This window comes from Talpa occidentalis, unplaced genomic scaffold (genome assembly GCF_014898055.3).
Source record: "Talpa occidentalis isolate TD23 unplaced genomic scaffold, MPIMG_talOcc4v2.1 talOcc4.17, whole genome shotgun sequence".
Classification (NCBI taxonomy): Eukaryota; Metazoa; Chordata; class Mammalia; order Eulipotyphla; family Talpidae; genus Talpa; species Talpa occidentalis.
The window spans coordinates 14,033,632-14,049,997 of record NW_023601754.1 but is presented as its reverse complement, the minus strand read 5'-3'; the positions used below and the strand labels follow the sequence as shown (position 1 = coordinate 14,049,997).

Sequence of the window (16,366 nt, the reverse complement as noted above, 5' to 3'; positions counted from 1 at the left end):
ATTTGAACCCGTAGAAAAGCTTGTTGTGAGCTCCTGGCCACGAGAGGCCTTCAACCTAGTGTGGAGGCTGGAGTTGGCCTCAATATTCTTTGAAGTCTCAGGCATTCCCTCGATTATCAGAGTTGAGGAGTTAATTGAAAGGCGGGGGGTCAAGACCCGCTCTTCTGGAGATTTGCTGCTGGAAAGAAGCAGGCTCTGTTGGAGGCATGGATGCAGCTCTTCTCTGCGTTTGCTCTGGTCTGGTGTTGCTGGGGACCATTAGACCAGCTCTCTTTGAGAGACCAGCTCTCTATTGCCCTTGGTTTCAGTGCGGTGGTTGCGATGAATATGGCTCATGGGGTCTTATGCCCTCAGTGCCCCGTCAGGGCATCAGTGGTAACAGGTCTGCTCAGAGTCTCTGCAGATTGTGACATCATAGGACTGACTTTTTTTTCCAGCTTTCCATGTGTCCTCACCAAAATGAGAGACTCAGAATACAGTAATACGGCACCACAGCCAGTGGCTAACACCAGGCCTAGCTTAAACTCTGATAAACAAGAACCAGGTTGGAGAAAGGGGTTCTCACCTCACTTCTTGAGTGTCTTTGCACTTGGCATTTTAGCACCCCTCATCCCAACCACCTGGTATGCCATTTTTTTTTCATAGTGACTTTACCATCTTTGTAGATGGTCCATCAAATATCCTGTCTTAAAAATAACTTATTTCTGTCTATTCCCGATCATCAAATCCCCAAGTTAGGCTGGCCCTCGGCTTTGCTGGCACTGATGACACTCTGTTCACTGAAATCTCTCTGCACACTGCTCCTGAATTTTTCCAGCTTCCCCTCCCAGCACCCCTATTCCATCAGAGCTCCCCCAGGCTGGCGTCCCCTATCCAGGGAGCTTGGCGTGTTTCTCTGTCCCCACTCCCCTCCTGTTTTCATGTCTCTCTGCATGTGGTTTGGATCCTGGAGTCCAACATTGGAGCCTGTGCATCCTGGGGGCTGCAGGTGTCCTGGGCAGACCTCCCCACTGAAACTGAGCAAAAAGGCAGTCGTGGTGGTTTTGGGGTAGCCTAAGCAGCTGGACACAGCAGCCTAAGCACTGTTGGACTCCTGCTCCGTAGACTCAGGCATTGCTGCCTTCAGGAATCAGTGGGTGATGCCCCCTCCAGGTCCCCACCGAGCAGCTAATTGGGGCTCAGATGGAGACCTGGACCTCCCCCTGGGGCTGGCTGGAGTTCATGACCACTGAAGCAGGTTGGGGCTGGGGAGGGGGGCTTGAGCGACATGTTCCCTTTCAAGGGATTTTCCCAGTGACCCCTGTACTTCCCTTTCATTTAAAATGAAGCAGAATCATATCTGAGTCACCTGGGGGAGACTAATTCAACAGACCAGTTCGACCAGAGGCCCAGATGACAGAAAAATTTTATCAAAAACTATAACGATTCCACAAATAATTGCAGCCAGTAGAGAGTCATATAACTTTGGTGCTATGGCCTGTGCTTTCAGCTGCCATTATGGATTATTTCAGCAGAGCTTCAACGTGAAAACAAATAGACGTTAATTAAAAATGACTCACCAGCTGAAAAATATATGACTCGCCATCTCAACCCTGTACCACCACCATCTAGGCCACTGCACTCAGGGAGCAATTATGAGTGTTTGAGTGTGAAATGCACACAGAGGCAGCGTGGATTTATTTTTAAATCAACTTAATTGTACAATAAAACAGTGAGGGGAGAAGACATTTATCTTCCACGCAGAGAATAATTCTAGATTTTGTGCCACTCCTTGAAGCAGCCAACTATGGGGCTCCTGGTCAACCCAGGAGAGCACCCCCCCCCACTTCCTGTCTGAGCCCAAGAGTCAGTGAATTCGGGAGCCTGTACATCCTGGGGGGCTGCAGGTGTCCTGGGAAGACCTCCCCACTGGAAGCTGAGTGAAAAGGCAGTCGTGGTGGTTTAGGGGCAGCCTAAGCAGGTGGACACTTGCAGAAACACTGGCACTGCTGCCATGCTTGTCCTCGCCTTCAGAGCACAGCTTCCCTCTGGGTCTGGCTCAGGGGGCTCCTGGAGAAGCGGGCAGCATGGGGCTCTTCATTTAGTTGTTTCCCGTGGTGCTGTTCTCTGAGGCATTTGATGAAAGAACTTTACAGTCGGTGTTTTTGAATATGAAATAGAAGGTGAAAATGGAAGCTGGAGAAAAAAACACAGATGAAAGAGAGGAGCACAACGTGGGGGGAGGAGGGGAAAAAGGGAAACGAGATGATTCTCAACTTCGGAGACAAAAATTAAAAATTAAACTCAATCATGTATAGTCGTGTGCATTCAAATTACCACAGTAGCAGGCATTGCGCTAACATTTCTTTAAAGCTCATCAAATGTCCAGCAGTGTTGTGATTTCGTAGGGAAGAACTTACTGAATCCTAATTGTGGACCTGGTGGTTCTAGAAGTTGCAATTTGTACTGTCAGCATCTAAGAAAACCAGCTAATACTCACTGCTGGAGACAGCACAGAGCATTCGTGATTAATAATGGAAAGCAAACACGTTTTGGAAGACATTTTGAGACTAGGCATTGATAATTTTGAAGTAGTAATCATGTGTAGGGGGTCTGGGGGTGTGTGTGGTGTGGGGGGATGTGTGTGGGGGGTCTGCGGTTGTGTTTGTGGGTGTTTGTGTTTTTTGGGTGTGTGTTTTTTGGGTGTGCTTGTGTGTTTGTGTCAGGGTGTGTGTGTGGAGTTATGCTTGAGAGTGGGGTATGTTTGAGTTGGGTGTGGGGGGTTTACTAGTGTGGGGGTGTTTTTTCCTGTGCTTGTTTGGGGGTGTGTTTGTGTGTGGAGGTGTGGTGTGCATTTGTGTTTATGTGGGGGTGTTTTTGTGTTTGTGTGAGTGTGTTTGTGGGGTTATGTTTACATGTGGGGTGTTTGTGTGTGGGTATTTTGTGTGTGAGGGTGTGTGTTTGTGTGTGGAGTGTGGTATGCGGGTGTGTATGTTGGGGGGGGTTTGTGTTTGTGGAAGGGGTGTAGGTGAAGGTGCTTATGGAGTGCGGTTGTATGTGGGATGTATTTGCGTGGAGGGTGTGTTTATACATGGGTTGTATTATGTGGGGGGGTGCGCTGTATGTATGGTGTGTGTGTGTGGGTTTGGGGGTGTGGGTGATAGGAGGCTGTATTTTTCTTTTTTTTTTTTTTCTTAAAGATTTATTTATTTATTTATACAAGCACTGGGGACAGTCAGAAGCATGGGAGGGTGAGAGAAATCACCAGAGCCAGAGCGGGGAACAGAACAGGCAGACTGACAAAATACACTGCTGAGGGGAGCAGTGGGTGGCAGGAGAGGTCTGTGCAACATGTGGGACCCTTGCTGGCTGCCAGGGATTGAACCGACACTGCAGAGGCTGCGGGCAGCTTCTCAGCCCAGCGCACAATCGTGCACCATCAGGGGAGGCCTGGAGGCTGTATTTTCTTAACTAAACACAGAACCCGTCACCATACTGCCTTTTGCAGTGTGCGAAGCTTCCTCTCTGGGGCTGGGGTGTGAGTGCTGGCTGAACAGGGTCATCTGCAGAGGTGGTGGCAGCTTCAGGCCTGCATCTTGGAGCCTGATTGATGGTGGCATAATCATTAATTTTTAGAATAAGAGAGAGTGCAGGGCCAGCAAACACACCCAGGCATGTCAGAGGATGCACATAGGTATTTTTTAAGAAGAGGCACCAACAGAGACCTACTCTCCTGGCTCTACCACCTGAGTCAGCACTTGCATTGCTGGATCTCCGAGCCTTATTATATAAAAGACAGGCTGGTTTACATCTACTTGGAGGGGGAAAAAATGCCCACATCAAATTCTCCCAAAGGCAATCTTCAGGGCAAGCCCATTAGGTGCGCTGGGCCTCAGGGTGAATAAAACTCATTATGACCTTTGCAAAATTGCTTTCACAATGGAGTCACTGGTTGTTGGCCCTGAATCAAGAAGCAGTGAAATCCCAAAGGATCCAGATTGCTCCCTTGGAATCAGTTAACACAGTAGATTATGGATGTATGTGTGGTGTAGTAGCACCCACAGAAATTTGGTGAGTGTGTGGTTTGGCCTTCTCCCCGCAGAAGTTTACTCCCCTGTGGGTAAGTGACTGCTTTCCTATGGCCGCCTAGGGCTGGATGCACTCCCAGTGCATCGGGGGCAGGTAGTCAAGAATTTTACTGCCCACGGACACTGGTTCTGGTGTGAACGTGGTAGCCAGCTTGTACCCAGCAGTTCTCAAACATCACTTATTAAATCAGAAATGCCCTCTATGACCAGGTTAGGTGATCGGATGCACAAGTATAAATAGTATAAAAATGTGCATAGAAGTTGTCCCCAAGGGGTGACGTCAAATGACCAGGGTACTGGTCAACCCCATACCTTTCCGGTGCTACTCGTATCCACAGGACCAGCTACGGTATACACTATGTCTTTCCAGTCTTTTCGGTGATACTCATCCACATTTAAGACCAACTAGTTGAGTGATTAGAGTCTCTTGTTTCCAGGGAAGAATTAGAATGTTCCTTATTCTAGACTTAACTCTCATTCACTTTCCAAGCAAACAGAGAACGTATGATTAGCGCTGTTAGAAATGAAGCCCAAATAGCTGCATTCTCACATCCTACACCCACATTTTAATGTTTCAAGTACCTGTCTTATAGATAATCCCACTTCACAGACTAGTTTCAAAAGACGCAGTGGCCAACTAGACAAATCTCTATTTTCTGCTTTTAGATAATATTAGAGAACTGTTGTTGATCCTATTTCTCAGGGTGGTATTGCAAAGACAGGGACATCTTGGACACATATATTAGAAAGGATTATCATTATAAATATTCCCAAATCAGATAAAATGTAAAATTTGGAACCTGAAGCATATTATATGTGCATATCTTTAAGGCTTTAATTAAGGTAGGACAACAGAAATGAAAAATAATTCCGTACAACTAAGACAAATGGCAGCATTTTTTTAGCATTCTAGAAGAAAGTTAAAAAATCTCAAAAACTTACAAACAATATACATAAATGCATTGTTACTCTTCCTGTATGTATACCCCTAAGAGCAAGTCATAAATGTTTACCTGCTCTATGTTACTGTGAACCTCATGCTAGAATCTACACTTAACCCTCCTTTCATCCCTATGACAACAATGGAAGTTATTCATCATGCTCCCTGGTTTGACACCTAGTAAAAGTGCGACACAGAGGAATTAAAGTAACTTGTGCAAAGTCTTTTCACCAACAGTGCAGTTAGATTCATGATTGGTTCTCAAATGAGAATTATAGAGAACGGGTTCCTTCCACTTATCATGCATCTTAAGGGAGGAGCTTATCAGAAATTGCTGTACTATAGTCCAGATGCAGCACAGGTCTCAAGAATCATTTCAGACATGCAAAAGCCTGCATACACATAGTTTACTAGATAGGGCTTGAAAATAGAGGTGCAGATGAGTGAAGGAGAAGCCAAATGAAATGGCCTTCAGAATATGTAGTCTGGGAGGTCCATAGAAAGCAGGTGGATATTAATACCCAGACCACAGAAAATTGTTTTCAGCAAAATATAACAATTGTTGACTTGCAGTCACTTAGAAAAATAATTATGATGAAAGAAACGAAAAAGTACTGCTTATGGCCTCAAAAATACTCTCCAGTTTCTGGTCTGGGTCTCAAAAGACCCTCTCTTCCTGCCTCCTTGACGACTCCTCCAACCTCTCTCCCTCTATCCACCTATTCCATTTGCCTACCTAAGGCTGGTAGCACTGCTGCCTCAGGGCCTTTGCACTTGCTCTTCCCTCTTCTTTCCAAAGACTGAAGCTCTATGTCATTTTCATCCTTAAGGATTATGTATTTTTGATGTTAATATAAATGATATTATTTTTATTTTCACTTCAGTGTCAAATCATGAGTTTCAAGTACATCGAATAGAATTTATTTTGCTATTGTGATCTAGTATTGCTAAACTTAATTTTATGAAATTTTAGGTGAATTTTACAGAATTTTATGTATAGATACATATTTTTGAGATGATGTGTATTATGCTATTTTTTGGTGCAATGTTCTATAAATGTCGATTAGGTCATATTATTTAATAATGTTGTTCAAGTCTTTCTACCCTTACTGTTTTCTGTGTACTCTATCAGTTATTGAGAGAGGAGCGTTTAAATATTTGACCATAATTGTGGGTTTGTCTATTTCCTTTGCAGTTCTATTAGTTTTATCTTTATGTATTTTGAAGCTCTGTTATTTAGTTTGATAAAGGTTTAGGGTTTGCTTTGTCATTCTGAATGCACTATTTTTGTCCCTGGCATATTTTCTCTAACATCTACTTTGTCTGATATCTTTCCCCATATTTTTAACTTTAAATTTTCTGTACCATTGCATTTAATGAGAGTTTCTTATACTCTCAAGTTGGGTCTTGCTTTTTGTCCAATCTGAGTCTGAGTCTTCAATGGCATCTATAGACTATTTACTTTTAATAAGATTGTTTTTATGATTGGCTTTAATTCACCATATCACTCTTCTGTTAGTCTCATCTGATCTTTGCTTGCTTTTTCTTACTGTAAGTCGCTTGGATGACATGTTTCATTCCATGTTATCCCTTTTATTGGTTTATTAGCACAGTGATTTATTTTGTCATTTTAATGGTTGGTATAAAAAATACAAGTACTTTAGGTTATTTCAATCTATTCAAGAGGTACTATATATTTTGCATATGTTATATATATATATATATATAGTGCTTTCCCATAGTACAGTGCTAGGACAAGTGTCACTGTCCTTGTCTTTGAAGAAAATAAGTCACCACCACTAGATACTATGCTTCTAAATACCAGTGGGAAAAACTTGGAATTTTTTAATTACATTTAGGGAAATGTAAATTTGAAACACCCTGTAGGAATGCTCTGAAGTCTCCCTGTAGACCACATAGGTAAACATCCTATGTGGCATCAGATAAAAACCTAGAACTTGGATTCCTTTGACTTTTCACATTAGTCACTCTGGGAGAGCAATTCACACCCCATAAATCACTTTCAGTCTGTGACTTGTAGGGCTGTCTGAAATTATATTTACTCATCCTATTTTAGGTACTAGAATTAAAGAATCTCTGAAACTGTCTGCATCACAGGTACCTCTCTTTAGGTCTGGTTATGTAGGAGTGGAATGCAGATGCATTATTTACTTGGGTTTATAAAATTAGGAGAGCACAATCTGTTAAGTGCCCCATTTGGGCAGATGAGATTTTACGTTTCCTGGATCATTACAGAAACAAAGAAAAGAATATTAATAATGTAATATCTCAATATTACTTTTAGACACAGGGATGACATAAATAGGAACCCACTATTTATTAAAATTCCAAAAAATACTTGAATTCCCATAATTCTCTTAGATATATTTTCCTTCGAATAATTGCATTATGTCCAGCTTTACTCCAAATATTATATGTTTATACAAGATTAAGATGAAATGCCCTTCTGGGTATTTACACAGCATCATTTTTTTGTCATTCTTATTCATGAGCTCTAAATAGCAGATACTTAATCTCTGAACCTAGGAGACAGGTCATAAATGTAATCAGTTTTTAATAACTAGTGTGATTTCTGCTTTTCTCTGCATGAGGGAAATAGAGCACATTTCTTAGTTTGAAACAAAGTTTGTCAGACCAGGGATTTACTCATGTGTGTTTGTATGTATGTATGTGTGCATGCAGTAAATTCTTAATGTCATCAGTGGTTTCTTGGACACTAACTTTTTTTTTATTTTTTAAAAAATATGCATACAAGAACTGGGGTACAGGACAGAGATGTTGGGGGGCAGTGGGTGGTAAGAGGATTCACCAGAGACAGAGTGGGGAACAGAACAGGCAGACTGACTGAAATACACTGCTGAGGGGAGCAGCAGGCAAGACAGTAGAGGTCTGCTGCGCCCTGTGAGTAGCTCCCTCGCCGGCCGGGGATCGAACTCATGCTGCAGAGGCTGTGGACAGCTTCACAGTGCTGTGCTGAACCCCTTGCTCCATCAGGGAGGCCCTGGGACACTGACTTTATGGGAAGTCAGGCATTATTGTCTGGTCACTCATTACACAGCAGTAACTTCTAGACTACATGCTGTTCTGTAGCCTTTCCAATGTGGTTTAATAAAAAGAAGCACTGTCTCCTGCATTCTGCAATGAGTTGTCTCTTGAAGGCTTTTTTTTTTTTTTAAATAAATTTCTTTCTTTTTTGTTTTAAGATTTTTTTTTTTATACAAGAACTGGGGTATAGGCCAGAGGCATGGGAGGGTGAGAGGATTCACCAGAGATAGAGCGGGGAGCAGAACAGGCAGACGAACCGAAATACACTGCTGAGGGGAGCAGTGGGCGAGACAGGAGAGGTCTGCCATGCCATGTGGGAATCTTCCCTGGCCAGCCGGGAATTGAACCCATGAGGCAGAGGTTGCAGACAGCTTCACGGCGCTGCACTCAACCCACTGTGCCACCAGGGAGGCCCTTGCAGACATTTAGCTGGTAGCCTCTGTCATTTCCTTAAGAGAGACATAGGCTCAGTGCTCTTTGCATGTCAGTCTTGGGAAATTGCTGTATCTCATGGTGGTGGCTTTTGACCCAGGTAGACTCCATGCTCGTGTATTCTTCTCCTGCTTGCTCGCTGAGGATGAACATCAATGACTTTATATCCTTAAAGGTACTTTAGATAACTGATCACTTGGCTGAGTGATGATGCAAAAATTCTGTAAATCTGAATTCAAATGTTCTCTCAGGAAAAGCAAGAATTTAAGGTGCAATCTTACAGTAAAAGATTAGGTTTGATTAATGAAATATTCATTCATTTATGTAAGAATAATTCTAAATGCTCTCCAGGTACTATATGATGTTTAGTTTAAAAAAAAAAGTAATTGTCCATTGCCCTAGGAACTCGGCATTTATTCTGGGAGGGAGTCAATAGGTGGTGAATAATAATTTAAATTTTTTATCACAGTACAGTTATATTTGGTAAGGACTTTGATACAGAATAATTTAGTTGGTTTCCTACTCAGAGTGTAGCTGTGGAATGTCCCTCAAATAAGTAGTATTTAAACCAAGATTCAGTGATAAGACCAGTTGCCATGTGAAAATTTGGCCATACCATTCTAGGGAAAAGAAATAACAATAGCTGAAGATTGGAGATGACAGATGGAAAAGGAATCATTGCATTGAGAGAGGTAGAATTGAAGTAGGGGATGGGGGCCTCCCTGGTGGCACAAGGGGTTAAGCACAGCTCTGTGAAGCAATCCACAGCCTCTGTAGCACGAGTTCGATCCCCAGCGAGCCAGGGAGCTGCCCACATGGCGCAGCAGACCTCTCCTGTCTCACCTGCTGCTCCCCTCAGCAATGTATTTCAGTCAGTCTGCCTGTTCTGTTCCCCACTCTGTCTCTGGTGAATCCTCTCACCCCCTGCACCTCTGGCCTGTACCCCAGTTCTTGTATGCATAAATAAATATATCTTTAAAAAAATGAAGTAGGGGGGGATTATTTAAGGTCTAGGGATTAGACCTTAAAGTAGTAGGGATTATTTAAGGTCTGGTAAACCGTAGTGAGATGTTGAGAGTATCTACACCCAGTGGGTCACTCTTTTAATTCCATTTCTTCTCTATTCTTTGGCATTACTTCTGTTATGAAGTGCAAGTGACTGAGTTGACTGAAATATTTTAGGGTTCTATAGACACTACTAAATATCTACCTTAATCTCCAATACAAGTAATTTTAGACCATCCAATGGAAAGCAGGAGGTATTATCATGGGTGACATGCTGAAGGAGCCAGTGCTGACTTTGAAATGACAATAGGCAGAGGTTAAGGGGTAGGAGCAGACTGCGATGTCCATTTGTGTTTAATCTCTGACAAGATTTTGCTGAACTTCAATGGATGTGATATAACATGACATGATACGCTATGTGACAAAATAGTATGAGAAGCAGGATTCAAAAATTGGTAATGGAAAGAAGATGAGATAGTTTTCCGGTTTAATCTTTCTACCTTCACAAGAAGATGGAAAGGACAAGAAACTTAAAATATTATGAAATGCATACACTGTAATGCAGGTATATGTCAAGAATGTTAAAAGCAGGCATTCCACTCAAATCATCCAGTTATTTAGGGTGTACTCCAGAGTAGCTGGGGGAAGAGGCACATAGGTTAGGTTAGCACTATAGAGTGAATTCTTGTCTAAAACAAATTTCTTTGACTTGTAGGCCTTACTTTCAATCTGAAAATGTGTTTTTCCCTTTATAAGTCATCCCTTTTTATCTTCCAGTCCCTTAGGCTCTTCCCTGTGTTATGGTTCTTTCGACAGTGTACTGTCTATTATATCCTTTCAAAGTGTTTTTCTTTCTCTTTTTTTTTTTTTTTTTGAAAGCAGGGGCCAGATTTTAATACCAGAAATAGGAAAAAAAAAGAATCAAGGCCTAGAGCACAGAGGATAAGGATGACTGCATGGGTGTATTTTGCTTCCAGTGCATCATCACAAGCCTATTTCTTACTCTTCTTAACTCTTCCCCAAGCCTTTCCAACTCATCAGCTCCTCTTATGTCTTCAGGGTCCAAATGCCTAATGCTGGGTGGTGGGGCTCAGACCTCTTTATATCCTCGGCCAGGTTGAGTCAGCACTCCTGGAAGGCTTCCGTCTGCTTCCTGGCTCACTCCTTCTTTGGAAGGTTGAGGATTTCCACCTGGCTTCCTGTGCCATGTCTGCTGCCAAGTGGTCTTCCTTGGTACTTGACACATTTTGTGTTTTTCCTTCATTTTCTTCATGAGACTTCTGTATAATGAGAATTTTTCTCTTGTTTCCTTCTTGAATACATTAATCCAGCAGGGACCCAGGGGAGCATTCTCACATACTTAGCATCACTCTTAAAGACTGAGTCCTGGAGGCATCGAGGCACTTTTCTCCTCCAGCAACTGGAAGCTATGCAAGAAAATAGGTCCTGGACGAGCCACTCAGTTTCTCTGGAATTGCTAGAACACCAGCTGTGCAAGAAGTGTAAAATAGGGGATACTGTCCTTCCTCTCAAAATAATAAAACTGGATTCATAGGGAGAAATATCGAGATTAGTAGCTACAAAGCAGGAAAAAATGTATAATTGGTGCAAGAGAAATTAAAACCAAATCTAAGAGCAGAATCCAGAAAAGAGAGTGTGGTAGCATTGTGTTGGGAGGGAAGGATGGGCAGGTTCATGGAGGTGGCAGGATGTGAACTGATACTTGGAGAAAGGGCATGCACATGTGTGGACTGGGAAAGGAACTCCTGGTGAAGGAACAGGTGTGCAAAGAGGCGGCAGAGGCACTGAGCTACAGGAGCATAGAATAGTGGCTGCACACTGAGGATTTGCTTTAATGAACTCAGGTGTTCCTGACCTTGTTCATTCCCTTTTTACACCCTACTTGGCACCAAATGATTACTGGTTATTCTATGATGAATAATTCATTCTGAAATGACTTATCTATGTTTATTTTTTTAAAGATTTATTTATGCATATAAGAGCTGGGGTGCAGGCCAGAGGTGCACCCTCTGGTGAGAGGTGAATCCTCTGGTGAGAGGATTCACCAGAGATAGTGGGGAGCAGAACTGGTGGATATACTGAAATACACTACTGAGGGGAGCAGCGGGTGAGACAGCAGCGTCTGCTATGCCATGTGGGTCAGCCGCTGGCCAGGGATCGAACTCGTGCTGCAGTGACTGCCGACATCTTCATAGTGGTGAGACTTAACCCCTTGCACCACTGGGGAGGCCCCAGCTTATTTACATTTATTTTACTGGGGTAGCCAGATTCCCAACCGTGATTCACACCCTGGCATAGTCCACTTACATAGGAGCCAAGATTGGCCTCTGGGCCAGTGGAAGAGAGGAGAGAGGGTGGCGTTACCCTCTGAGATTCAGTTAGTAAAGATGGTGACTTAGGTCTTGTTTGCTTGCTCTGTCTTGATCTCTTGCTCGAGGGAAGGGCAGCTGCCATGTCATGATTAACCCTATGGAGGGATAAGCAGAGGTATAATTGGAGTCTTCCAGCCAACACTCCCCTGTGTGACTTCAACAGCAGATCCTGAAGCCCCAGTGAAGCCTACAGATGCCCACAGTCTTCGCAGCCATCTGGATGGTGACCCCACAGAAACCCTGAGCCACAACAGCCCAACAAAACTGTTTCTTGATTCTTCGTATTCAGAAACAGTGTTAGTTGAATGCTTTATGTTTTAAGCTGCTGAGTTTTGGGATAATTTTGTTAAGCATCAAGAGATAACTAATGCAATTCCCAATACCTAGAATGATGCCTAGTATATATAAGAGACCCTCAATCAAGTTTTAAAATATTTAATAAATACATAGTATTCACTAACTTTTTATGCTCATCACTAGAAAGTATTTTTCTCTCCTTTTTTAAAGATGTATTTAAGAACTGGGGTACAGGCCAGAGGTGTAGGGCATGAGAAGATTCATCAGAGACAGAGTGGGGAACAGAAGAGGCAGACTGACTGAAATACACTGCTGAGGGGAGCAGCAGGTGAGACAGGAGAGGTGAGACAGGTGAGACAGCAGGTGTGCCATGTGGGTAGCTCCCTTGCCGGGGATTGAACTTGTGCTGCAGTGGCTGCAGAGCGCTTCATAGGTTGTGTCTTAACCCCTTGTGCCACCAGGGAGGCCCTAGAAAGTATTTTTCAATTTAAATATATAAGCCTCTATATAGGACTTAAATGATGTTTAAATAATTTTTTAAAATATTAATTTGCAATCATTCAGTGCACTATTTACTTATGCACTTTCCAAGTTAGTCCCTGACATTCAAATATCGATGTTGGCTGCAGGTTAAGATTTAATTATTAGCAGCTGGCTCCATCTGCTATGAAAGGCTAACATTCTATTTTTGTTTATCACACGTGATTTACTCTGTAGAAGCAAATTAGAAAAAAATAATGTGGTTGGAGAAAGTGTTGATTCTTAAGTGCAAAATTCCTAGATAATCATGAAAATTATAGATGTTCCCAGATTAGGGTTACAATTTCCTATTGTATTTAAAAACTCCTAGTCATGAGGCTATTTAAGACCTTAGTGAAACTTCTAGAGGATCTTATATAGTGAAATGGACACTTAAGTATGATTCTGATAAGTCTTTAATTTTTTCCCCCAAGAAATTCTGTTCTTAGAGCAATTTAAAGTTTAGAGCAAAATTGAAGGGAAAATTCAGAGATTCTCCATATATTTCCTGTTACCTACATGCACACAGTCCTCCATAATCACCATCCCCTACTGAATGAAAAGTACATAGTTAGGGTTTTCTCTTGGTGTTGTGCTTTCTGTCAGTTTGGACAAATGTATTTGACATTTACCCACTTGTGATATTTATGTTGTAATTTATGGTTTTCCACAGAATATTTCCAGTATCCTAAAAATTCCATGCCCTTTTCATCATTGTGCCACCCTTAACTTCTAGCAGCCATTGAACTTTTTACTGTCTCCTAGCAGCCACTGATCTTTTTGCTGTCTCCATAGTTTTACTTTTTCCAGAATGCTCTATGGTTGCAATCATGTAGTTTGTAGCCTTTTCAGATTGGCTTCTTTCATTTGGAAATCTACATTAAAGATTCCATTAATTTGTTTCATGCCTTGATGGTGCATTTATTTTTAGCACTGGATAACAGTCCTTTGTCTGCATATACTACTAAACTTATACATACCTACTAAAGGATACCTTGGTTACTTTGAAGTTTTGGCAATTATGGGTAAAGCTGCTATAAACACCCATGTGCAGGCTTTTATGTGGAAATAAGTTTTAATTCTTTTGAGGAAATACCAAGGATACCAGGGATTTCTGGATCATTTTGTAAGAGTAGGTTTAATTTTATAAGATCAGCCAGGCTGTCTTTTAAAGTGGCTGTGCCATTCACACCAGCAGTGAGCAAGACCTCCTGTCACCCTCATCCTTGCCAGCATGTGCTGTTTTGAGTGTACTGGATTTTAACCATTCTAGTAGATGTGTAGTTGTACTGTGTTGTTTTAATTTGCATTTCTCTGATGACATGTGATGTGGAGCATCTTTTCATAGGAGGATTTGCCATCTGCATTTCTTTTTTCATGAGTTGTCTTTGGTCCATTTTTTAATCGTGTTGCTTTCTTAGTATTTCATTTGTTTAGTTTTAAGAGTTCTTTGTATATTTTGGCTACCATCTTTTGTCTAAAAAATGGGTCTTTTGTAAATATTGCTTTCCCAGTTTGTGTCTTGTCTTCTCATTCTCTGTGGGTCACAAGGGAATGGTTTTTAATTGTAATATAGGTTAGCCTAAGAACTATTTCCTTGCGCCCTTTAAGTATTGAGGTAATGGAAGAAAATGTGCTTTTTTTTTATAGGTTAGCCACATAATTTATAAAAGGGCAGGCAGATGCTCAGTTTATGCCCAGTGTCTCCCAGCCTCTGACATTCATACCTTTGTGCAGTTCACTCTCATTGGGTGGAGAGAGACCATGATGTACTGTCATTCTGTGACTTCATTAGATCACACGAGTCTCTGTCCTAGCAGGCTGGGACAGAGTGCACAAGCGTATGTGTTTGAGTAGCTCCTATGCAAAAGAACTGTAGAAAGCTGCCAGGATCTGTGAGAACCCCCTCTGACCTAAGGTTGGTTTCAACCAATGGCTTGCAAAAATCCAGGCTGTCATGTGTACAGATGCAAGCAAGGCATTGGGTTGGGACTTGGAGCACAGTCTTCCCCAGTGGAGCCTCCAGATGAGCATGCAGCCCAATAAACACCATCTCAGTCTGTGAGACCATTAGCATGGGATCAACTGAGCTTTGCCTGGACTCCTGACTCATGGAAACTGGGAGAAAATAAATGGGTGCTATTTTAAGGTGCTCACTGAAGAAATGTGCTGCACAGCTCCAACTAATACACTTTGTGATTTAATTTTATTGTTGCTCAAGCTCTTTACCTTATTTATCTTTGATAATAACAAACATACATAGGTATGTATATATTTATATATATTTTTTCACTATTTCAAAAGAAATGAAAATTACTTCAAAACAAATAATTATAAAGGCAAATCAGAACAAATCTATTTTTAATAACCTATTTTCCCATGGACATTTTTTTAATAACACTCTATGGGGAAGGGACACATGTGTGAATTTTTCTTCCCCTGACACTAAGTGATAATCAGTTTTATCACACATCGGCACCTGTTCAATTATTTTTATATGTAGGGAGATGGGAAGGCAGGACCGTTTTTACTGTTAGTGGTCACCCATGCATTTTATTGCAAACAGATGTGGTCCCAGCATGGCGATAAGTCACCCCTGTGGTAAATAACAGATCATTTTCACTGCCATGTAGCCAACTGGCTTCTGTTCTGCAGAGAGGATTGAGCGCTCTCAGCTGACCAGTTTCCTCCCACCTTCATCTCAGCATTGGGCTTAGGAAGAGCGACTGCGTTTCACAGAGTCCCAATATTTGATGGCTGTAATTCAGTAGGATTTGTGTTTTTATGTGGACAATACCTTGTTTTTCACTGATTTGTCCTGTTAAAAGTGAACGACCTTGGAGACTAAAATTCACCTACTCGGGTTTTATGAAACATCCATCTTAAATTTAACCTGAATGGAAAGATTTTTTGTCGTTCGCTCTGAATCTCTCTAGTAATATTTTAAATGTCGTTCCTTTCTGCCGACATGTTTCCCTACCCGTGACCCGCAACTCTCTTCAGGAAGTTTTTACATTCATAGCTTAGATCCTACCTTCTCTGCCAATTATTTAGTTGGTACTGTCAGTGCAAATTTTTTCCCCATGCATTGTTTCCTTCAGTTCCCTTAATAACCTTATATTTTAGGAAATATTATCTCCAATCCACATGAAAGGGGCTTAGCACATAAGGATTTTGAAGCAGTTAGCATTGAAAAGATAGTTGTAAAAAATGCTACAAAGAGAAAGCAAATAAAAATTATTTTTATAAAGAAAATATCTAGAGAAAAATAATATGACATGAAATTTTTGAGGGGGAAAAATAGTACTGAATAACATATCTAGGCTCTGTCGGGATGGCAGATATCATAAATGTGACCTATTAAGATGGAAAACGTTGCCTCTCGGATTCCATATTGCTTTTCCCAGAATGCCCCATGATGATAGAAACATGTACTGAGTGGAAGAATAAGAGCTCCTGGATTTCACAGAGGTGACAGCCACCTTACAGTGAGATGGGCTACATGTTGAGCTTGATAGTTTTGAATAGTAAAGTTGTCACTTATTTTATTTTAAGGGTGGGCATAACTCCCCAACTTTTTTTTTTAAAGATTTATTTTTATACAATAACTGGGTACAGACCAGATGCACAGGAGGGTGAGAGGGTTC

General features: G+C 41.7%; 1 pseudogene; it reads right to left on the bottom strand.

The window, feature by feature from the left end:
• Positions 1–10,431: 10,431 nt before the first annotated feature.
• On the bottom strand, positions 10,432–11,985 carry LOC119250321 (transcription elongation factor A protein-like 8; annotated as a pseudogene).
• Positions 11,986–16,366: the final 4,381 nt, after the last annotated feature.